Source organism: Balearica regulorum, chromosome 3, assembly GCF_011004875.1.
Source record: "Balearica regulorum gibbericeps isolate bBalReg1 chromosome 3, bBalReg1.pri, whole genome shotgun sequence".
In the NCBI taxonomy this organism is placed as follows: domain Eukaryota; kingdom Metazoa; phylum Chordata; class Aves; order Gruiformes; family Gruidae; genus Balearica; species Balearica regulorum.
In genome coordinates this window covers 18000098-18024992 of record NC_046186.1, presented here as the reverse complement: position 1 = coordinate 18024992, position 24895 = coordinate 18000098, and the positions used below count along the sequence as shown (strand labels likewise).

Here is a 24895-nt window from a genome sequence, read left to right as displayed (position 1 = left end):
TTTAGTCTTCCATTCACAACACCTTGGATGTTAAATTTACCATTGCCTCTTTTAAAATAGAGTGACCTGCAGGAGGGAAAAAAGGACAGGTATTTATATCCTAATAGATGCAGGGACACAACTCACATTTGCACTGGTGCTTCAGCTATTAACTAAAAATTAATATGAATTCCTCAGAGGCTGAGGAGAGGGAAGAAGGATAATCTTTTCTTCTTAAATCAGTGGTCTGGAGAAATGACTAGAGAAAACCGAATAAGAGGTTTCTATGCTTTTAGTTCTTCATGACAAAATGTAATTATTCATATTTGTAGGGTCTTTTCCAAAAAGTCTCTTAAATATAGCAGCCCAAATACCACAGTTCTGATGTGGTATATATCAGGGGGGCAATATGACCATATTCAGGTAGCCTGTATCAGAATAACCTCAAATCCCACAGTGTCTAGAACATCTACCTTTAAAGGAGTTGGTGAGGCTTCATTACTGCTGTCACATCCTGAGTCTCAGTTCACTCGGTGGGAAACAGCATCCACGGCAGCCAAACCGGACACCAGTCTGAAGAGCATCTCTTATGCCTGCAGTCAAGATTTATTCAAGAAGTTTTGTATGTGCCAGTGTAAAAATAACAGATCCTAGAAAGGCTCGGAAATTGTAAATATTAGGGATATCAGAGCTAAACAGAGAGCAACTTAGTCACACCAAAAAAAGCAGTTACTCATGTGCACAGTACAATTTCAGTAGCGAATCCTAAATCTGCCCTGCTACAGCGACTAAAACATTCTCTCTAGTTTTTTAGTATATTATGCAATTGTCATCAACGTTTATCCACCTAGATAAAAACAAGTATTCATCTTAGCACTCTGATTACAGGTAGTAGAACAGCTATGGAGTTGCAGAAGACAAATAGCCAAACACAGTTTTGCTATGCTGAAGTAGGTGTTACCATTTGCTCCTTTTTCTTGGATGCATAATTTTCCTGTTTGTGCGATGCAAAGTTTAAGCTGAACTAGCCACCACTTTGGCATCAAAAGAACAACGCATGATTTTAAATGATTGTTTGACATCCATTTAACTGTTCCATGGCTCTGCACATTTCAGCCGGAAAATCATACAAGCCATTCATTATCCAATGCAGAATGTACTGTTAGTTTCTTAATAGTCCTCAAATTCTGTCAGGCATTGTCCATTTACAGGAGAAGCTACAAGAGGTGAAGGACATTTAAAAAAAGTAAAATAAAATCAACTAGGTAATTAATTCTCATTCTTTTCCGTACTATTCTAGCACCTATATGCCTTTTGCATCCATATTTATTGTAGGATCTTGGTATCTAGATGTACCCCAAATGCTAAGCACATCACATCAGTTGGTGATCAGTAACCCATATTTTTAACTTGCTTGATCTTCCTGAGATTTGCCTAGCCTTTTTCCATTGTATTTGGAGACAAAATGGGTGGCTACATGATGGTATGCCAAACTACCTTTTTTCCATGAGAAATGAGGCACCAGATAACTGAAAGCACTGAAGTCTCCAGGGTGGCAGACCCTTGTTGATCTAAAACATAACCAAAGGAGTATGGACCAGCACCTTCCAATCTGGGAAGCAGTAAGAGACACTGGAGGTGGTGGTGATGAAATTCACGGGATGTTGGTTCTGGTCCTGGCCCTGTGACTGCCTTACCTTACCTTCAACAAAACTGAAAAAAGAAGCTGAAATGTTGCACCCTCTGCAAAGTACAAGGAGGTCCGTGAGCAATAAAGTAAAAAGACCTAGAAATAATCATTATTTCAGCACAATAACTGCATAGCCACAAGAGCATATTGGGTCACACTTTCATGTATCACTTGAACAGCTATAAAATTCACAAAGCAGCTATCCCTTGGAGAAATAGCTTTAGTCATCGCATTGCTTCTGGAGACCATGGGAGTTTCTAAAAGACAGCCAGTACGGGGTACATCACCAGCCTCCTCACAGTCTGACTGAAGAGCAGGGGCACACGTGACTCTGAAGTGACACTGGGGCGTACATATGTAATGCTGCTCTTGACCACGCTACCACTTTTTCTGCTTCTGCTGATCTTTTTCATTCTCCAGAAACTTCAGTTTTTCCTTCCTTACTTCCTCCTCAACCTGTCACAGTATGAAGAGGTTTCAAAACTGCAAGGAGAACACTGTTGGGGTGGGAATAAATCACAGCTGAAAAGGTAAGGGTTTCCTTTTTTCTTGTTTAACCATACAATCACAAATATGAAAAAAAAGGGGTATTATACATACCTGAGAATTTGCTGGTTCACAAATGCTTTTCACCTTCCCACATGCACAGTTGGCATCCAACTATGTTTTACTTATCTACCCTTCAGCTTGTGAGGAACAATAAACCAGCCTTATTGTTCTGCAAATGAATGGGTAGACCCACAAGCATTAGTCAGACCTTGGCTAATGTAGACCAGGAGACAATAAAAGTCCATGCAATTTACTGCTGGTTTAATGAAACATATTCACACTGAAGAAGTGCTACTTCTTTTTTTTACCAGCTCCACTCACTTTATTACACAATCCTCCATGCCCGTGCCATTAAATCCACCAACTTTCTGGACCATAGCCTCTACAGACATCTTCCACTCTGCTAATGAATATCTTCCAGACAACATTCCTTTTATTGGCATCCATAAAAGTCCTAGCTTATTTGCCTTGCAAAAGTTAGATCTTTATTGACTGTGTATGCTTCATTTAGTTAATTAAGAAGTAACCAGCAACAGCCTTGGCTTATCCTGATTTTGAGAACTTAGTCTGGGTCCATTTCCAGCGCTTTAACATGTCAGTTTAGCATGATTTTTTTTTCCTGTACATTTTGCCATAGCCTAAAATAATGACTAATAATCATTTACTATTAGTTGTTTCTATTCTAGTCATGTCTGAAGATTCATAATAGAGTGTACATCTGGTATGTCTTCCAAAACCATGGTAAGAGAAAGTCCATGCTTCCCAGAAGCCCATAATACAAACAAGTAACAAAAAAATAAAAAAGTGGAAGTAAAAATGATATTGCTAATGAAACATTGACTGATAAGCTGACCTACCCATGGTAACATTTAGAGCCCACGAAAAAGCCACAGACGTCAGAAGAGGTAACACAAGTTTCTTTTGGTTTCTATGTAAATAGATATCAAATGCAGTTAAATCAATTTTAAATTCTGTAAAGAAAGTTCAGAGTGCTGTATCTGAAAACCAGTGAGCATGTTTTAGGCATTAAAGATCATTTGTTTGGTGGGATTTTCATTCCATATTGGGTTTATTCACACCTCTGAGTATTCACATATTGATAGTCAGACAAGCTTAGTAACAAAGCTCAGCCTTATTGAGCCTTCATGGTGTTCATTCAGTAATCAAGAGAAAGATGATTGAACTACACAATCATTGTTGATGGTCACCTGTGATTAGTATGATACGTCATTACAGGATCAGGCCTCCATGAAGTTTACTCCTCTCCTTGAGGTGCAGCGCTAGACAATTGGCAGAATTGTGATTTGTTCATCCCAAAAATGACAATCCTGCCAATCGCCTAGCACTGCACCTCAAGGAGAGGACTGGCAGAATACCTGTTTGCAGCAGGGACCGCTTGCTAGCAAACCTGTTGTGAGACATAGCAGAGACCCATGCAGGATGAGGGTCGACCTGCCTCTTCATCAAGTGTTTCCCCAGGGCACTGGTGAACAGGATAATATTTGTGATTGATTGAAAAATATTCCCTGAGACTGTAGAAGAAAATACTTTGTGGACACTTCTGACTGTACATTTTTTAGCGGCTTTTCCTTTTTGTAACTCGCATATGTGAAATGAAGGACCATTTTCTATCCCTATCAAGCGTATATTAGGACATTTGCCTGTTTAGGCGGATGATTGTTTTGCAGATACTTCTTGAACCAGGGTAATATATACTATATAAAATCCTTTATACTTTGCACAGAGTGGTCATTTTATGGGCACAGATTTCGTGCAAGGTCCATGTGGTAGAAGCAGAGGACATGGGGCACATTCAAAGCTCTCCTCTAAAACACACAGTCCATGGTCTGCGGTGCTGTCCCTACAACACTCTCCTTCCCAGCCTATTCAGCCTAATGAGTTTTGTGATGTAGAAAGAATCCTCAGACCTCAAGTTCATTGATCTTTTTTCTTATTATTATCTCCTTATAAGAAAAAATACATTCATTGACTAGAGTCAAGGATCTCCATGCCTTAGTTTGTTCTTGACTTGTTTTTGGAAAGAAGGAACAAAATCCAGCAATGGCTTTTCTTGCCTGTTTAACATTACTCCAATTTAGAATATTTTGTTGAAATACTACACTGAACAGGAAGCCTCTCCCTGTCCCCTGAGGGTATTTCTAATGCATTGATATAAATGCTAAAGAAAGATTTGTGTTCCGCATGGACCATGGCTTCAAAAATAGTAGCAGTTCTGCAGTACAAAAGGTGCATTGCTCCAAGGGAATGTCCTGCAGTCAGTCTGATGACTTCTGTGACCTTTTCCAATGAGATGAGGAAGATCATAAGACGTACGCATTGCCGCCTCAGTCCCCAGCCTCAGAGCTGTCGATGTCTTGGTGAAAGCTGTAGCTGTACATACTTCCCTTGCAGCAATTGCTGCCTGACATAAAAGATGACTTTGAAGACAGAGCCAGGCTAACCACACAGTGCCAAATCAGCACAGTGTTGGATAAAAGTTTTAGACTGATAGATGTGTTCTGATAATTACACACTATTAAAATATTTCTTGAATTTATCTTTAGAAAAATTAGGTCTAAAAATAAAGATTCCTGCATGCAGTGGCCCATAATTTTAAAGGGTAACATAAAAATCCCAGCAACCAATGATGGTACATTAGGAGTGAAAGCTGTTTAATGTCTAAGGCTGAAGACCAACAGCTAAGACATCTGGGTTGTTTTCTAAGCTCTGCCACAGATTTCTTGTATCTCCTGGGGCTAGCCACTTAAACTGTCAGAAACTGTTCAGCAGCTGCAGCCTGCAGCACGCTTTGGAGCCCTGGACCTTCAGTCAGCCAGAATGGGGATCTGGCTGGGACACACCAGGGCTCTCTTCTGGCCTTCAGGGGATGAGGGGGTTTCATCCACCAGTAGAGTTTGGACTGAAAGCAAAGAAATCATCCAGGACCTGGGAAAAGTGTACCTTAGCTTCTCTAGTACTGACCTCCTTTAAGAATAAAAGGGTAGGGAGGAGGAAAGATGGGGAAAGCAATATAAGAAAAAAAGACAGAAAGTAGGAAAGATGGGGAAACCTCCAGCCCCAGTAGGTCCTAAAGTATTGAAAGTCTTCAGGCTAAAAAGGCTGTAAAAGTGCAAAGAATTATTGTCTCCATATACACAAGGTGCTGCTCTGCCTTTGTGAGTTATGGCAAAGGAAGACTGTATCAGCTGAAACAGGTCAGGAACCAACAATAAACAGCAGCTTGCATACTTTGGGGAGCTGCAAAAAATAAGAAGCAATAAGAATACTCCCTCAGAAATTCCCCTTCATTCATTTGCTTGCTTGAACTGTGCCCCTAAAATCTGTACAGAGGTCTACATAACATGTCTTACATTCTGACATTTCCAAATTTTAACTAACAGAGAGCAGAAATGTCATTTAAAAAAGGAGCATCAACAGTAGAGAAAGGAATACGGGCAATTAGGCCTTCACCCTGACACATTTCCCCAGGCAAGCAGGCTCGACAAAGTCAGAAATGTTGCTTGAGCAGGGTCTAAGACCCCACTGCAGAAAGCATTTAAACACGCGCTTTTGATTTGAACAAGACTTGACCAGATACTTGAAGTTAAGTGCAGTTTGATGAACTGAGGCTTGATGAATGGTTGCAGGATCAGACCTTTACACCATTCAGCTCGAAGCTGCTTTTAAAGACTCTTCACTTCCACGTTTATAGTGGTCCCTTCTAGAAACACCACTATTCAATACAGCTTATTTTCAATACAGCTTGTTGCTTATTTTCCTTTACAGTGGCATTAAATCCTGAAATTAAATTAATTAGTTGCTAATTTTCACTCTGTAAAAATCTGTTGACACAAGGAGTATAATAAACAGTGGTTGGGTCAGATAAATAGTGAGGCATTTACCTGACCCCGAGCCATTATTATAATTAGCTCCCTCTGACACATTACAGTTTGTTCTTCAATCTACCTACCGCTCACCGAGCATCCAAAAGGACATCCACACAACAGCACCAGTCCACAGTCCCAGGCATACTGGGGAGAAGCGCTTTCTGTCCTACAAACAGCATAGCAGAATGCAGTGTTAAGTCTTTCTAAGGCTTTAAGCACTGAGAGAATTGCTGTTATTTCAAGCTGTTCTGGTTTTCGGGGGGGGGTTAAGGCACTGTCTTAGAGGAGAGTTGGACATTTTGGTGTTCTGTCAGAGCAAACGACAAACTTCAGCACCTCTGGAGCAACAACAGCAACAGATACCCAGGGCTCGTACAGAATCCTACAAGCCAACTGTGTATTGTACTTATTGCCCCTTGCCATTAATTTGCTCCTATTTGAATATCTGACAATATTCTGGATGAAAAAAAAAAAGATTTAATTTAAAGAAGATTATCAGCTGTTCTGAGTTTTTGAGTCAAATGCCAGATCTTTCCAGTTTTCACTATAAAATACAAACAGGTTATTTTTATAATACGAAGAATTCTGGGTTGCTTTTTTTCTTTTTTTTTTTTTTAAACAAAGGAACACATGATGTCATGGACAAACAAATATTGTGTTAGTTTGTTTCTAATAACGGACACATTTTTTAAAGTTAGGATAACAGGAAAAAAACAAGATAAAAGGAAAAAAGATGAAGTTAGTGTTGAATGAATTAATAGCAGGCAGGTGGCTGGGTGGGTGTCATGGCAGATAAACACTGAGATGAAGCCAAGGTAATTATAATTATAATCTGGCTAGTAATGCTTTCAGCTGAGGGTGTATAAAAACCTGCGTAAGTTAATACTGAGATGTTCAGATCAACCTCTTTCTTGCCTGCTCCCCCAAAAACGCAATGTCATATATTCAAACTCATATTTTATGCATTTTTATTTTCTGAGCATTTCAATTCGTATTTTTTAAGAGGGCTATTCTGTTGTAACCTGAGTTCAACCAACTTTCCACTCTCCTCGTGCAATCCTGGAAAACATGAGTATGTAATCAGTCGAGTCTCTCCTGACCTCCATGTTTTGCTGGACAGAATTCACCTCTTTCTATCATTCTCTTTCACAGGCTTTCTCTCCCCACTGTGCTGTTCACGGGGGTATAAAATGCTCAGGCAAACAGAAGTCAATGGCAGATGTGTCGGCAGCACTTCTTTCTGTAATTTTACTAAATGGATGTAGCCCATAAAAGCAGCCTTAATTAATGGAAACATTTTAAAGGCACTTATAATAAGCGGAAAGTAACGGTTGCCAAAAGCAAACTTTATTAACAAAGTATGTTTAGAAATTATTTTCCTGAAGGTGACAAAAGATTTTGTGTATGCAGTAATTAAAAGAGGTATTTCTTTATTCAAATACCCTACAAATCTTAAAGGACTCAGGTTAGGGACATGTTTTGTTTTCTGGAGGATGAAAGTGAGACAGGACAGTTTTCTTGCTCCTGTGCAACAGGGGGGGAAATGCTTTTACTGTTCCTCGAGGGTTTTTTATTATTTAGAGGTCTGAACCTGGAAGGTGCTGAGTGCTTTCAGCTCTCATTGACTTCAATGTCACCCAGTCCTTCAGCCAGCTTCAACGAGATCTGAGGGAGCACCACATCCCGCAGCAGATGTTTCCCCCATAGAGCATCTTCCCTAGTGCACCTCATCTTCAGAAACACCAGGGCTTCGATTCAGAGTCAGCAGAGCTCTTAGGTGCATGTTTAAACATATCCTTAACCAAACACCACTTCAGCAAGATTTAGCTATGTGTCTAAAAATTTGTATGTATTTGAATATTTTACCTTCCTGAAAGGAAACAGCATACTTTTTTATTTTCTGTGGAAGATGTGACAATGTGTCCTTTTGGTTAAATATTAAGTCACCATTTTAAAAGAAATAAATAAATATCATAAGTTAATATATTCTCAGTAGGTGGATAACCTGGACAAATCCCCCTGTCATTTGCTAAAGCCATCACAATTCATTTTTGCCTTACATACACTTTGCATTGTTTTGTTGTGGCAGGGATGCACATGGAGAAACTGAATAAACCCCATGTTCTTGTTTCATCAAAGGAAACGGCTTTCTTTAGGAAAATGCCCCCTCACACACCATCTGACACTGGCTTTCCAATCAAATATAAAAAGTAAAAGCAAACTGTCCCCACCATCTGTGACAAAGTCCCTTTAATTCTTCAAACACTTCTCTGTAAAATGCAGCTATTAGTAATAGCCATACATTTTGCTACATTTGTACATTAGAGTTGTTTTCTTTCATTCCTGATTGAGACAGAATCGTCGTATTATTAACCCAGAGAAGTTCTCTGTCCTTTTTAATTCCAGAATAATGAAACTCATTGGAACTTGGCGGCATTCAGTCCTGCTGACTAATCATTGGCATTGGCTAATGGCAATTTTTAATCAAATCTTATTATTAAATCAGAATATAAAAGATTTAGAAAATGCAAGGTTGCAGCTAGAGGTCATTAGTCATGAGCACAAGAAGTAATCAATACAATTATGGTTGCTCAAATTGTGTTGGATGGGCCAGGTGGCGCAGTGTGATAATGCGTTACCCTTTCACCTCCGGTGTCCTGCTTGTATCGCAGATAACAGCCAGTCTGCTGGTTGCCATCTAATCTCTGGTGGATGCTTGAACATGCAGAAACCACTAAAAGGTATTCAACCAAATGGGCTAAATTCAATTCTTAGTCACACTGGTGTAAATTTTCAGTGGAGTTATTCCAGATTTACACTCGCCTTGTTGCATTTTGTTTAACCATCTCTTTTTTAAAACTAAGATATTGTGTTGGATAATAGGGATGAGCTGGAAGCGCTCACTTCACAAAGCCATCAGCAGCCTAACCTGCCGTTATTCACTGTAGCACAAGTATGAAGTAATTACAATGAAGTCATTGTGGATTTATACTGATGTTAATGAGTGCAGAGATGGATTTTTGAGCAGTTCCTCTACATGATTAGAATGTGATACTGAGGTTGCATTATTTTGTCTTAGGAACATATTTAAGAAAGGATCCTCAGGAAGAAAAAAAGGGACTAGGAAAGGCTAAAAAATTGAGAGTGTGGGTAGCAGGTGGAGCTACAATCTGTGAAAAAGCTGCACTTCATCCTAATAAATGAATTTTCCATCTCAAACTGGTGTTAACTCAATGGCACTAGAAAAGTTTACACCAGCTGTGAATCTGGCCCTACTGGCAAGTGTTCAAGCAAAAATATTACCATCCGCAAGCATTTACTTTCCAAAAGACATGCTTTTATTTATCTCCTTTTAACAAAATGATTGGCTCGACTCCAATATTAGGCAATTTTTTTAAGGATTTCACACATGCATCTACCTGGACAAGGGGAGCTGGTCTCCCACCCCTCTCAGCAGGGAACATTCAAAAATGCTTGGTTACCAGCAGAGGTTGATGTCTGGGGCATATACACTTTCAGAGGAGTATTACCTTCACTAAGAATTTAAAATTTACCTTAAATACTTATTTTGGAGATAATTTTCTCTTACAAAAATGTCATCAGTTTCATTTTGTGTCACTGTGTTCCTTGCACTAATCTATACATCCACCATCTAACACAAACAAAGGAAATTCCAACACTGTAAAAACACTGTGTTCAGATCAAGGTGAGATTTCCTTACGAAAGCCTGACAGGCCAAAAAAAGTAGACAATCCTGAAATTTTTTGTTTTCTTTTTTGCAAACAGTGAAAATATCTCATTTTTCATACATACTGTTTCATCCTGTGTAGCTTCATGTATGCATGAATAGGAAATAAAAATCCACACAGCAAGCTAACTACCAATTGCTTTTGCAAATATTGTACTTGAAGACATTTTCATGTCAGCTGTATGTGTTCGGGTATCATCATAACACGGTGTTTACACCAGATTAATACCATATGCTGTGTGGGAATTATGTCAGGTTATAAATGGAAATACAGTATAATATCTGAATTTCAGGAGTGTGTTAGAGTCTGATTTCTTTTAAAGTGCTGCTAAGAAAGAACAACGTAAGTTTGAATAACATTACTTTTGATTTACACTGGTACAGTGAGGATAGAACCCAATTCCAGCTGCCTTTAAGTTTTGTTAAAGAAATGTTAAAATTATCACCAATTAAAACTGTTTCTATATACTAATAGTGGACTCGTGACCTCATTAAGGCAGCCAGGAGTGCTGCCACACAACCATGGTGAGTCCTCAGATCTGATGAAAATCATTTTTCTAGCTTTTTTCCACCCAAAATGATGCCACTTTTCCGTGTCTCCTCTAGGCCTCTTGTGAGTCCTGTCAACACATTTTAGCTCAAAGCTCAAAGCACTTCTTTAATCTCCATTTTACTCACTGCCTAAGTAATTTAACAGTTGTCGAGCAGGTCAGGAATAGGAATAAAAGTATACAAAAGTGGGGGAAGATGAGGGATGTGAAGAACGCAGCAGAAGTAAGTCTAAACAGAAAGCAGAGTTAAAAGCAGATGAGAAAGGCAAACTAGGAGCAGAGCCCAAGTGCCAAAGCCAGTAAAATCCAAGGGAGCTTTCTGCTTGTTTTAATCAGACCCCTTGGGAACGGCAGTGGGGAGAATAACGAAGGACGTTGAGAGAGATGGCATCATTACGGTAACGGGGCTTAGCAAAAGGAGAGCGGATGCTGACAGAAAGCAAAGGTTTGCCAGGGGAGCATCTTTCCGCGCTGTCAACGAAGTGGCGGTGGGCTGCTTCGTGGGCTGAGCCAACCACCTCCAGGAGCCACACAGCCACATTAAGTTGGCGTCACGCCCCAGGTCTCAATCCCGCTCTCCATGGAGCTTATTAGCTGTGATGCCTGGGCAGCGCTCGGGCTCCTGCACGGAACGGCCTCCCGCCAAGCCAGGGCAGAACGGGAGCGGAGCGGAGCCGGGTCTCCCTGCGTCTCTGCAGACCTGACCCACCTTTCTTTCACATTCAGGCTGAAGAAAATTAGGCAAACACCCGACCCCTTGGCCAGCACCTTAAATTCACAGTCCAGTTCTGCTGAACACACCTCATGGTTCAGGTTAGCAGATTGGAAGAAAGAAAAAGTATCAGAAAATGCTCACGCATAAAGTTAAAGCTCTGAGTTTAAATAACAACATTACGTTCTTGCATGTTCAACATTACATGAGAAGCTTTCAGAAAATTACACTATGTGAGAAGATCTCAAAAGTAAAGGATGCATTAATCCCTCAAAAAACAGAATTCAGGTCTAAAGATGATTTTCGTTTTAGAGTGGATACGCATGCTACAGGATCACAGGTTCTCCTGTAAGGAGTAAGTATCTGCAAGGTACTCTATGGAGTGTTTTCGTGTGCTGCAGTAAGTTCTCCCCTGCATCTTCCATTAAAACCTGGTATGTATTCATGTTATTCACTTAAACATTACCTAACTCTCTTAGGGATGACAGATTGCCATTTTGATTAAAAATTTAAGGGTATGCTGTTGATTTGACCCCGATTCATACACTGAGTAGGACGTGATATCTTTTGTGCTAATCTAGTTCCAAGCAGATTAATATATATACACATATATATAAAAATACATAAACACATATATAAATACATGTATATATAAAAAACTCTGTTGGAGGATTGAATGTAGAAGGAGAGCATTAACTCTGTCTTTGCACAGGACCTATTAATATGAAAATTACTGTAATATGATTAACTGCTCCTCTTAACACCAAAGAGAGTGAGTCTTGAGAGATTATTTTGCAAGATGATAGCATTTCCCTATCCAGTTTGTAACCCTAGGGAAAACTGAAAAAATATGGATTTTGATTTGAACAATAATGAAATGGTAAGTGATATAGCTTTGCTGTCTTATAATGACTGTATTAATTTGCAAGCTGTAGTGCTAAACCAGAATAGAGGTGCTCGAGGAGATATGCCTGTTATCTAGGCAACAGTTAATATGATGAAAATGCTATTTAGAAGCAGCTCCATGTTTTTATCATAAATATAACCTTAATTCCTTGAGAATCTCCATAAAGTCCCGGTAGAATGTAATAAATGCAACATAATCTAAAAGAGAAGACTGTCATTTATAACCATTCCTAATATTAGTTATGGATCTTTTAAAGTTCAAAAGCACTTTCTGTAAGAGAATCTATCCTATATATTTCATCCTATATTACTTCCTCAGTTTAGAAAAATTACTTAGCTGTGATAAAGAGATTCAATTTTTACCTTTTGCTTGCTTTTGAGTTAGCATGGCAGACCTTATCTATTAATTTGCCAGGGAGAATTTCTCTTCAATGGTGCTCTTTTCCCCAAAAGTGAAAAAGTCTTTTCAATTTTAATTTTAGTGTAGGAAAGAAGTACTCCACAAGCAAATGACAAAATGGAACTATATACAGACTGATGTTTTATCACCAGACTGAAAGTGCAAAGCTTCTGTGAATGCAATGCTCTTACAATTGTCAGAATTTTATATTACTGATATTTATATATGACTCGGCTGCAGGAGCCTTTTTATTCACTGGTGAGGCTATACTATATAGATTTCATGTCACATTCACCGAAGATACATTTAATTTGGCAAGACCATAAACCACAGCCAATTTTTCTATAAAAATAGCCTAACTTCAGCCTATGGAAAACAATATTTTTAAAGTTTCTTGAAGGTCAGCCTAGTGGCCTGAGAAATGTAGGGCTGAACCAAGCAATAAACACAGGATTACACTGAGTTACCCACAATATACAGTTCAGACCTCAGTCAGAGCCTCTCTTGTCTGGCTTCTCCATGGCACTCATGTTTTGTCTTGTCTTACCTTGCAAATATGCTTGCAAACTACACATATCTTCGTTTGGGTAGAAAATACCATAATGAGGCAGGATGAGAATGAGCAGTGGCCTCTACGTGCTGCAGTACATCATCAAACTTGGTAGTGTGCCGCAAAGGGTTGTCCTCATTTGCTGTTCCCCATGTTTCATTCCTGAGGATCCATTTCATAGTAGCATTTAACACAAGCTAACAGGCTGATGTTCACGAAGGAACAGTATTTAAGAAGGCACTGTTAGCTGGTTGGTCTTGCCTGGCTGCATAAAATAGATACAGAGGTATTTTTTTCTCAATTTTCTTACAGAGTGCTAAATGAACTTTAGATTTAGGCATTGTGGGAAGAACAGTTCAGGAGCTGGGTGTACCTCATAGAATCATAGAATCATAGAAAGGTTTGGGTTGGAAGGGACCTCAAAGATCATCTAGTTCCAACCCCCGCCCCCCGCCACAGGCAGGGACACCCTCCACTAGACCATGTTGCCCAAAGCCCCATCCAACCTGGCCTTGAACACTTCCAGGGAGGGGGCATCCACAGCTTCTCTGGGCAACCTGTTCCAGTGCCTCACCACCCTCACAGGGAAGAATTTGTTCCTAACATCTTACCTAAATCGACCCTTCTTCAGCTTAAACCCATTACCCCTTGTCCTGTCACTACACTCCATCATAAACAGTCCCTCACCATCTTTCCTGTAGACTCCCTTCAGGTACTGGAAGGCTGCAATAAGGTCTCCCCAGAGCCTTCTCTTCTCCAGGCTGAACAACCCCAACTCTCTCAGCCTGTCTTCATAGGAGGGGTGCTCCATCCCTCTGATCAGCTTCATGGCCCTCCTCTGGACTCGCTCCAACAGCTCCATGTCTCTCTTGCACTGGGGCCCCCAGAGCTGGACACAGTACTCCAGGTGGGGTCTCACAAGAGCAGAGTAGAGGGGTAGGATCACTTCCCTCGACCTCCTGGTCACACCTCTTTTGATGCAGCCCAGGACATGGTTGGCTTTCTGGGCTGCAAGCGCACATTGCCAGCTCATGTTGAGCTTCTCATCAATCAACACCCCCAAGTCCTTCTCCTCAGGGCTGCTTTCAATCCATTCCTCGCCTAGCCTATAGTCGTGCTTGGGATTGCGCTGACCCACGTGCAGGACCTTGCACTTGGCCTTGCTGAACATGGGCCCACCTCTCCAGCCTGTCAAGGTCCCTCTGGATGGCATCCCTTCCCTCCAGCATGTCGACCACACCACACAGCTTGATGTCGTCGGCAAACTTGCTGAGGGTGCACTCGATCCCACTGTCCATGTCGCCGACAAAGATGTTGAACAGTGGCGGTCCCAGTACTGACCCCTGAGGAACGTCACTCATCACCTTTCTCCACTTGGACACTGAGCCATTGGCCACAACTCTTTGAGTGCGACCATCCAGCCAATTCCTTATCCACCGAGTGGTCCATCCATCAACTCCATGTCTCTCCAATTTAGAGACAAGAATGTTGTGTGGGACAGTGTCAAATGCCTTGCACAAGTCCAGGTAGATGATGTCAGTTGCCCTTCCCTTATCCACCGACACTGTAACCCCATCATAGAAGGCCACCAAGTTTGTCAGGCACGATTTGCCCTTAGTGAAGCCGTGTTGGCTGTCACCAATCACCTCCTTATTTTCCATGTGCCTGAGCATAGTCTCCAGGAGGGTCTGTTCCCTGATCTTGTCAGGCACGGAGGTGAGACTAACCGGCCTGTAGTTCCCTGGGTCTTCCTTTTTACCCTTCTTAAAAATGGGGGTTATGTTCCCCCTCTTCCAGTCGGCGGGAACTTCACCAGACTGCCAGGACTTCTCGAATATGATGGAGAGTGGCCTGGCCACTTCATCTGCCAGTTCCCTCAAGACCCACGGATGCAACTCATCAGGTCCCATGGACTTGTGCATCTCATGCACGTCTGCTCATGAGGCAGATGTTGTCTGCAACAGGCCAAAGCATGTGACATTGCTACAAGCTTTGTAGGCAAGTGTGGCGTAACCAAATACTTAGTGGTACAACAGAGGTAAATGAGGATTTTGTACAGGATGGGGAACACTTAAATCCTTCTGGGTAAGGACAAATGGCAGCCTTGTTTCTCAAGGAGGGGTTGGCTTTTCTAGTCCTGCTTAAAGTAAATAGAGAGAGAAGTGAGGTTTACTGGTGAGCTTCAGAGCATGTCTTCCAATGTTTATCTGTGCAGGAAATTATTATCATTTTTTCTCCATGTGACAATGGCACCAAAATGTGCTGTGACATGTTGAAACAGAGTTCCACCTCTGAAGAAGAAAAGCACTAGGGGGAAAAAGTACGGGGAGTGTATTAAAATGTATGTATTCTGTTTACTTTTTTTAAAGCAAATATAAAACACCTCCAACTGTTCATCAGCCAGACCAGCAGTTGGCTTGTAATCACTAAGAATGTACGTATTCTGAGAGGAGATTCTCTCTGCTTACTATCCACATAAGCAGTGACTCTAATAAGGAGGTGTATTCCTTTTTACATATTCCTAATGTTGACATGATATAGTCACAGATTTCTGTACCGTTCAACAGAAAAGCCTTCACCTTCTTCTCCTGAGACAGAACTGAGAAAATGATTAGGAATCTGAAGGAATCTGAAGGATATTCTCCCCATGCTGGTATTTTCCTTTAAACACCCTCTCCATAGAGAGAGTTAAGGGAGCAGGAAGGAAGTTTTTTTGTTCAGCTTTGGTGTGCACAAAGTCTTAGTTTCTGTGCAGATTGCAGGATGTTATGGCGTTGGCTATGTCAATATTGTCTGAGTGCATTCTTAAACCTTGTAGCTCTGAGCAGGTAGAAGTCTGTCTGTAGCTAAATGATAAGGCGGTATCTGCTATAAATATAATAACATCATCCACACACATGTACAGATGGCTACAGAAGAGTGATGAGACATCTTGTTTTGCCAAATATAGAACCTAATGAAAGAAATCACAGACTCTACATTTTAGCTCTTCAGACTTTTAATCTTTGAACTTTTGAGTTCAAGTTCTTCTTGGCTCTAAGAAAATTCAGGGGTTTATTACATTATTTAGTTCTTCCTTCCCCCACTAAAATCCTAGGGCATGAATTAATTAGAAATAAGAATCTTGGCACAGGTTTCAATTTAAAAGAAACATTTTTCTTCTGCTAACTTTATGCCTTTTCTTCAGGAGATCCAGTGAAGGGACAAGTTTAAATTACAATAGGGAACACAAACATCCCAGAAAGGTTTGGGAAAAAAAACTCATTTTCTTCTGAAGTTTAAAATACTTTGCGAAAACTCACTCCTAGCAAGGCTCTTTCAACACTGCTATTAAAATATAAGTGACCATTTTAATTTAGGTTTATGCTAAAAGAATCCATTGTCACTTAAGTCTATTGCCAATTTCTCAGCTGTTATAAATCACCATTATTCCAGCTTGGTGGAGTAACACTGTTGTACATCCAGCTCAAGATTTGGCTCCTGTTTTCTATTAATTCTGATATAGCATAACTGGATGAAATTCTGTGGTCTGTGTTTTACAGGTAGTTAGACTAGATGCTCTAATGGTCCCTCTTCTGCCTTTAAAAATCTATGAATCTAATGAAAATTATGTGTGTGTATCAAGGGGAAAATATGCCTGTTTACTGCACAAAAAGTCTTGTGCCTCATTTCACAAAAAACATCAAAACCTGACTATTTCTTAAGCCAGGATTTCTTTTCACAGTATTGATAATTATATTACAAACAGTATTTAGCACATGAAATTAATAAATCTTTTGCTTCCTCATTTACACCAGTTTCCCGTATTGTATTAGTAACCACACATTAGCTAATCAGCAGGTTGAGGGGAAAGCTGCCAAAAGTAGATCTGATAATTGGCAGCAGTCAAAAAATCATAGCAGGAAACTTTACACTTCCTGCAGACAAGGCTACTGATGAAGACAATGCTGAGATACAACTTTAGGGGGAAAAAATTAGGATGTTTAGTTCTTTCATGTTTAATGATCTCTTGGAAAACTGGATTCACATCTCACAGGGAGATACAGGCATTTTGCACAGAAACGATGTAGATAACCACCCAACATTGATTAAGGGAAACTTGGTAATCTAGTGATCATCTAGAAACATTAATGAGATTTGTTCTCTGCCAAATTTCACAAGCCACTTAAAACACCTTTTCTATCTAAGTCCATATATAGAACAGTTATTACTGTGATAAGTGAGCACTTGACACATTTCTCTGCCCAACATTCCTGTGAGATAAACAAATATCAACAAAGCCATCCTACAAGAAGGAATTTTAAACACACATCAGCTGAGTTTTAGACCAACCCAAGACTTTATGTGCTTCAGGTAGGATTTAAACCAAAATTCAATATTCTAAACTTCTGTTCATCTATTGCTTAGCCTTGGCACCATCTGAAGTCCTTCAAGTGTTTAAACTAAAGTCCCCTCAGGGATTCTCCTTCTAGGCATAGAAAAAAACATTTCAGTTTTTACAGTATGAAGAAGCTGGTAATCCAAAGTAGCTTTGACCCCAAGCATTATCCACGGCTTAGCATCCTTCATTTATCTTATTCTTGGAGGCATTCTTGCTAATGTTTTACATCAAATATCCCTCAGATTAAATCCGGTAACAGTGGCTGAGAAAAGCAGAGCTGAAGATCTCCCACTTCTGCTCATGCCTAGGTGACTCAGTCTCTCTGGGCCATCACATCTGTAAGTCTCTTTCACAAGAAGGAAGAATTTCAACAGGAAAATATGAGATGTCCGTACTGCAAAATATCCTGTATCTGGACAGGCAGGACAATTCCAAAGAGGTGGCAGAGGAATAAACATGTCCTAAGAATGCAGGGCTTTGAGAGAAATAACTGCTGCTCTATTCACTATATAAAGCAAAGGGGTTGGAGAAGGTACAAGATTATGAATCCTGAGAAGAATTACCTTCTAATATCTTAATATATAGCATCTACATTCCTACAAGGTGCGTATTTAAGAAACACCCTTGGCACTAGCAGTTTTCACCACTTCTCCCTGCTACAGATGGCTGATCAGTGCCTTTCCTTGAACTCTACTCCCCTCATGACAAGTTGTCAAATTAGAGACCAAATCCTGACAAATTTCTGATTATGTAGGAAACTACTCTCTTTAGGCAGCTTTTCTCTTCCCAAAGAAACAAATACCTACTTTCATGAAACAAATGGGGAATGAGGGCCAAAAATTAGGTACATGTCCTGAACTTGAAATTGTAGCAAAACACAGAATGAAAGAATTGCAAATGGCAAAGGGAGAAAAGTACTATGTCATGTATCATCTTGTCTGCCTCAAGTCACCTGTCCTATCCACTGTTTCTACTGTCTTTTATACTGTCTTTGGGCTGTGCTTCCATTCCATGCATATACAGGGCCCAAAATACAGGGTCCTGATCCACACCACGGTCTTCAGGTAGGGAAAAACATAAACAAACACAAAACAAATATAAAAATAACGACAGAAAACTAACAGCTGAAGAACAGTCAGTGCACCGCACTCATTTCCAAGCACCTCATGATGGTAAAGCTTCAAATACAGTATGAGGAGTTCAAGAAGATGTACAAAAAGTGACATGGGGAGTAAGAGGCAGAGGGGAAGGTTCACTCTAATCTTTGAAACCAGGCTGCCTTTGCCGCCATTGAAGCCATATGCACTCCTTGGGAGGTGTGTGTTTTGGGGAGAGATTTGTAATATCTATGCTACCTTGGAACAGGATCAACATCTGCTCGCGTCTATTGAATCTTGCCTCTATGATGTCCTTTACGGATCTGAGATGAAGTTCTTTGGCCAGCGTAGGAATCACAAATTCTGGGACTGCACAACATGCCTTCATCTGGAGTACCTCCAAATATATGCAAAATGAGGCCACAAATTTGCACATTTTTCTTCTACCAAGTGCTGAATCCTTTAAGCTATCAAGCATAGCAGGACCTCAAAGGATATTCTCATTACTACCAAGTATCAAAAGCAGAAGGAAAATGTAGGGTGAAATGCTATCCTTGAGGTAATCCCTAATCTCACAAAAAATCTCTGGGAGTTTTGCTTTTACTTTCAATGCAAGCACATCAGGACCCTCTGGTAAGCCATGTGTTTTGTGGATTAAATTTTCACTTTTCCAAGGTCACACAGCAAAATGGAACGATAGTCTTCCCCTACAAATTTCAGATTTACCATTTAATTAATTGACTTTGGCAGTTGGCACACAACCTTTTAAAAAAAAAAAAAACATTCTGAAATGTCAGCCTTGAAGGGGAAAAAAAAATCATTTGATGAATTTAATCTAAGTGCCAACCAAAGCACAAATGTTCCCTGTGGACCCGTTACAACACTGGAGTTCACAACTGATTGCTTGGGAATGAGCAAACTAATGCGGCAAAATATTTACTAGCTAAGTAGATGTAGTTTAATATATACACTCTACTCGCCAGATATTTACACCTGTATCCTGTAAAATGCTGAAATCTTCAGACTTGTTAAATTAATTAATTTAATTAAGGTAAATAAATAGAAATACAGGTTGCTGTTTTCCCAAATAAGAAGTTTCACAGACTGAGAGTGTTCATTTGATTTCTTTTTCTGTTGTTTTGTTTTTTTACAAATGTGAGAAACCACAAAAAAGTTATTCTCCTGCTTCCTGTACATACATGTCGTGCAAATTATATATAGTTTACTGGATAGTCTTCAACAGTGAACTTCAGGTACCATCTGTAAAGATTTCTGGCACTATTTATTTGCAATTAACCAGGGCCTTATGTTTTATCCCCTGGAACTTAGTCTTAAATTCTGGAGGAGGTAAGTTTAGCAGAAGGAAATACTGAATTCAGCATCAGGCTTTCTAATGAGCAAAACCTATCCCACTACGCCATATTTAAACCATTGTGACTGAGAAAGATTGCTCTTCGTAGGTTAAAAAAAAAAAATCTCTTGGTAAAAAAAAATGATTTAATAGCACCTGCAAGTGCAGATTAAATTATTTGTAACGATTCATTAAACTTGATGACTCAGATACTACACCAATGAAAACAAGCTCCACTGATTTCACCAGAACACAAGGACTTTACTACTAACTGAGAGACTGTAGTAATTTACCCCGGGTGACTCGAGGTGTCCAGTCACGTAATAACCCCTTCATCCTGCAGAGCTGCTCTTGAGGTCAGTGTTTAAAAAGCAGAACCTGTAAGAGAACAGATATTAATGTGAGGCACCAGAAACTTTATTGATGCTGGAGACCGTTTCTTCTCTTCTTTCACCGCACCACACTCATCCCACCCCACCCACAGAAACTGCACATCTTGAAACTTGCAGATGCACTCATCTGTCTGCAGAGCCACTCAGTTTAGGGAGAACGCAAAATGCAGCAGGTTCAGAAAAATCCCTCTATTCATAAAATCACTTGAATTATCTATGTGTAGATTCCCGTATGAGAAGTAGTAGTCAAAGATACGGCAATGAGGCAGAGCTATGAGCCATACCGACATATTCAAGAAAGGAACAGGCAGACAAACACAGACAACTGCATCATCTATTATATAAATCACTTCTCCGCTTCTGAAATGGAGCTAAACTGGGCAGGCAGCAAATAGTTTGTGACAACTTGGTGCACCCCAACTCTTCATAGCACTACTTTCACTAATGCTATTTCAGTGTCCTAAATGTTGAGTGATAGGTGCTTTAGCAGTCTTCCCAGAAACACCCACCTGTGATTGTAAGATTGGTGGAAATGACTCGTGATGCTGAAAATACAAACTTTTCATCCCAGACATTGGTCACATTCTCCTAAGCTGAGTGAAATTCTGTGAAACCTGCTAGTATACAAGTACATCTGTGTGTGAGCATGTGTAAAAGTGAGTGAGGGAGTGGGTGGGGAAAATATGTGTGGTACAGAACAAATACAACAGAAAACCCCAACCTTATCTCTTTCCATGCACAAGGAAAGTCTAATTGTGTCAGTGCAAGTATTTCTGAAGCAAACAAACAAGACAAGAGGGAGTAAATGACCATGTTTCCCTCCAGTTTTTTATATCATCCCTAAACATTGGTATCAACACATTAAGGAGAGGGAGCTGGTGAGTTGTACAACCAGGACAACATGAATAAACATCAACGTAAAACAGTGAGTCAAGAAGTGATGAGGATTATTGAAATTTGACTGTCTGGTTAAATTAAATCGGGGCGGGGAGGAGGGAGAAAAAAAAATAAATTAGCCAAACCACAAAATACTGGCCTCACCATTTCATAAAAAAGTTTTACCATTTCTTGGCACAAATTTACTAGAATTGAGTAAGAGACACAGAAACTCTGAATTCCCCTCCCTCTTCTCAGGTTAATTAGCACCAAGGGGCACAACGAGGAAGCTGTGACTAGGAAGCAGTGGCCCTGCTCTGAACATCTCCCCACTGTGGTCACAGCAACCGTCACCAGCTACCACACACATTCACACATACGCTTCATATATCATATAGATTACAAAACAGAATATCTGAAAGTACCCTTCAACATGGGAACAGTTTTGCTACGTGAGACCAAGAGTCCTTACAGCCTTTTGTCACATTTCCAGCAATGGAGCTAAGGAAGAGTAAAAGAGCAGGGCAAATATATAGTCATAGTTTCTCAGTTGGATCACTCATCCCTTCATGATGTGTTGTCAGAGACTCTCCAATAAGAAGATTTAAATTTTTAATAACTTTCTGTGCATGCCGAAACTTTTTTTGCACTCAAGAAGTAATGAGTTGCACAGTCCAACTACACACCGGGTATTTGTTCCAAACCTGCCATCCAGTAGTTTACATTTGATGCCTTCTAGTTCCAGTGTTATGAGAAAGGGCGATTAATCATTCTTTATTCACTTTCCCCCCATCTGTCATGATCTCAGGGATTTCCATCACTTCCTCCCTTCAGGCTGAAGACCCCTAGCCTATTTCACCACTCCGTCTGCAGAAGCTGTTCCACAAATTTGACTACCTTTCTTGCCCTCCTCTGTACTGAACCCTGGGCTGACGTTTTCAGAGAACTCAAAGATTTCTTCTGCGTGGTGAGAGCCAGTCCAAAAGCTGTCACTGTATATCTAAAGTTAGCACCACTTTACATTGTTATCACTGAATTGTATCTGACATTTTATCACACAGTCAGTCAGTATCATCATAGTCCTCTGCAAGTCTTTCCAGGATTTATTTTTCCTAATAGCTTTGTATTATTTGTAAGCTATGTTACTTCAGTATTTCTTTTGCCAGATCTTCTATTAACAGGCCCTCACATATATCTTTGGGGGACTTTACCAATTAACTTCTAATGGAAAAGCTGTGCATTTATTCCTATGCTTTTAATTAGCCCTTACAGAGGAGCAGAGAACCAGGAAAATGGGATGAAATAAATATTAGAAATCAATCTGTGATGATGAAGTGCTGGCAATTCTGCACAGTTTCATTGTTGGTACTTCTTGTATTACCTGTGTCATATGGTTCACAAAAGAAAGGTTCTTCTTAAATATCCTGCACTGCAAAACTATGATCCAGCAGCTAGGGTTGGAAGCTAAAAAAAACCTTTTGGTTGAAAACATTCATTAAACTTTACTTCTCATTAATAGTTCTGGAAAGGTTTTTGTATTGAGCTACTGTCAACTTTCCACAAAAGCATCTGCTTCTTCTGAAAATATGATATTCTTAATAAAATACCCCCAAGCCCCAAATGCTTAAACTTGGAAATGATGCCATGGTGGTGACTAATAGCAGTTGTATGTTATTTGCCTTATTTCCTTCCCTATGAGCAGGGCGCTCTGGCTAGATACCATTATTCAGTATGCACCATGGCCTCAGACTTCAGTGCTGGAGCTTCCAAATTAAGACCCTACCTTCCCCTTCAAAAATAGCTGCAAAACATATGCAGAAAACCTCCATTCTCTTACTACTTTCAATTCTTGTGCTCTCTTGTTTTTGAGCTGAGTAATTTTGGAGTTCAGAAGAAAGCTAATTTCTGGGGTCCAAATGCTACTGAGAGTAGCTTAACCAATAATTTAGATGTACAGTTTTAGAAATGCTGAAGTTCCTCCTTCATTTCATATTTCCCCTCTATAGGAAGTGCTCGTATACCCAATTGAAGGGAATGGCCATCCATCCCATTTCAATTGCTGACTACTGATCATTATTGACTTTTGCAAATGGTCAGGTTCCTTTGGGGGCATTATAAGAGCAGTAAGCTGCACTGGCAAGCCATAAAATGACACCATAATTTAGAATAACTTTAAATAAGCATTTGAAAATGCAGAGGATGCACAGATCTTACCAGATTAAGTGTTTTGTATTTTCCAATATCACGATTCTGATTCTCTTCTCACAAGAGTAACCTACCTCATTCACGAGGCTAATGATGTGCTTTTGCTCTGTAGATCATTGCCTGTAAAGGCGTTTGATCCCTCCATCTGCCAGGATCATATTCTGCAAAACTGGTGGTTCTTCTTCTCTTCATGTCTTAAGTCTTTGAGATGAGCTTAGGTGGCATGGAAGTTGCTGACCAGAAGTTATCTGGAATGAGGTGAGTTGAAAAACATGAAAGAAACAGATCTGTGACTGCCGCCTTCTCTGCACCTTACTTTTCATTTTATAGTGAAACACTGAGTTTGCATTGGTGAGGTTTTTTTCAAGAAACTTTTTTTTTTTATATTGCTGACTTCCCAAGACTCTCTTCTTTTGTGCTGGATATTTTCTCCCTCCCACATTTGCATGTCTTGTGCCAGAAACCAAAAAGAGGAAAGGAAACTTGGTCTTTTGGGGGGAAGATTTTTCCTTTTCTAATTCAAAACACACATACTGGCAGCCCAGTAGAATTTGTATTTTCTTAGTTTTTTGGATTAGTCTCCATCAGAAGTGGTCAAAATTCAAACTCAGAAGGCCTGGTATGAGCTTATTCATCCAGTCATCCATCTCTGAAATATATTATTATATGTTTGTGATAGACTTTAGGGTGACAGTATGGCAATCCTCCTATTTCCCCCTTTGTCCATCACTCAGTAGTTTTCTACCTAAACATCAAGGTATAGTGACAATCCCTAGGAGAAAGGAAGTCCAGAAGCCATGCCTGATGGTGCCCAAAACTCAGAGCAAAATAAATCCAGACAGGAAGTCACGTTTTGAACATATAGTTTTCTTCCACCACATTTCTACCATAGCTAGCTCCTTTACATTTGCCTTGCCAACCACTTTCACAAATTTATGAGAAAACATAATAAGAAAGCATGGCACTGGAAAGTTTCTGGATGAGATAGGTGACTATCAATTCCTCCTTCAGGTCTGGTACGCATGAGATTTATTCATTAATAAGGCTTGGCTGGACTCTGCATTGCCATCACAGCACCTACACGTGACTTTAAGATGGTTTTGCCAGACATAGGGTCAAGGAGTGGGGAGAAAAGCTGTGGGTAGGTGTTGGGCCCCATGGTCAAAGAAATCCCTTGTGGAAGGATATTGCTCTATGGCAGACACGTATACTTCCCTTCTGCACACAAAAAGGAGAGAATGGACTCTAAATAGTTTGGAGGATCTGTCAGATTTCATTTATGCTGGGCTGGTATACATTACCTAAGTAGTCACTTTTATAAAGCACTCTTAACAGCAAGGGCCGTGCTTGGCATAGCAAGCACGTAGCCCCTGCTGCTCTATCGACGTTACTGCCACATCATAATGCCATTGATCTGTCAAATAAAGGCAAACTTTGAAAATAAGTAATACCACTTCTTCTTCACAGTTATTTTTAATGAAACATACTTTTCATGCAGTGATTTAATTTCAGGAGGACTAGCCCAATAAGTAAGGTCAAGCCCTTGTAAGAACTACAGAGGCTAATGTTGCTGATCTTGACAAATTAGGTAGAGCGCCACAGCATTACCCCTTGCATTAGG

The 24895-nt window shown here is 40.1% G+C and overlaps 1 long non-coding RNA gene across 1 annotated transcript; it reads right to left on the bottom strand.

The window, feature by feature from the left end:
• Window positions 1-450: 450 nt before the first annotated feature.
• On the bottom strand, window positions 451-24690 carry LOC142601446 (uncharacterized). The gene is made up of 5 exons (XR_012835009.1): window positions 24576-24690; window positions 23349-23522; window positions 20095-20179; window positions 2270-2387; window positions 451-572 (listed from the first exon to the last, which is right to left on the bottom strand). It is a non-coding gene; the product is annotated as an uncharacterized LOC142601446 (long non-coding RNA).
• Window positions 24691-24895: the final 205 nt, after the last annotated feature.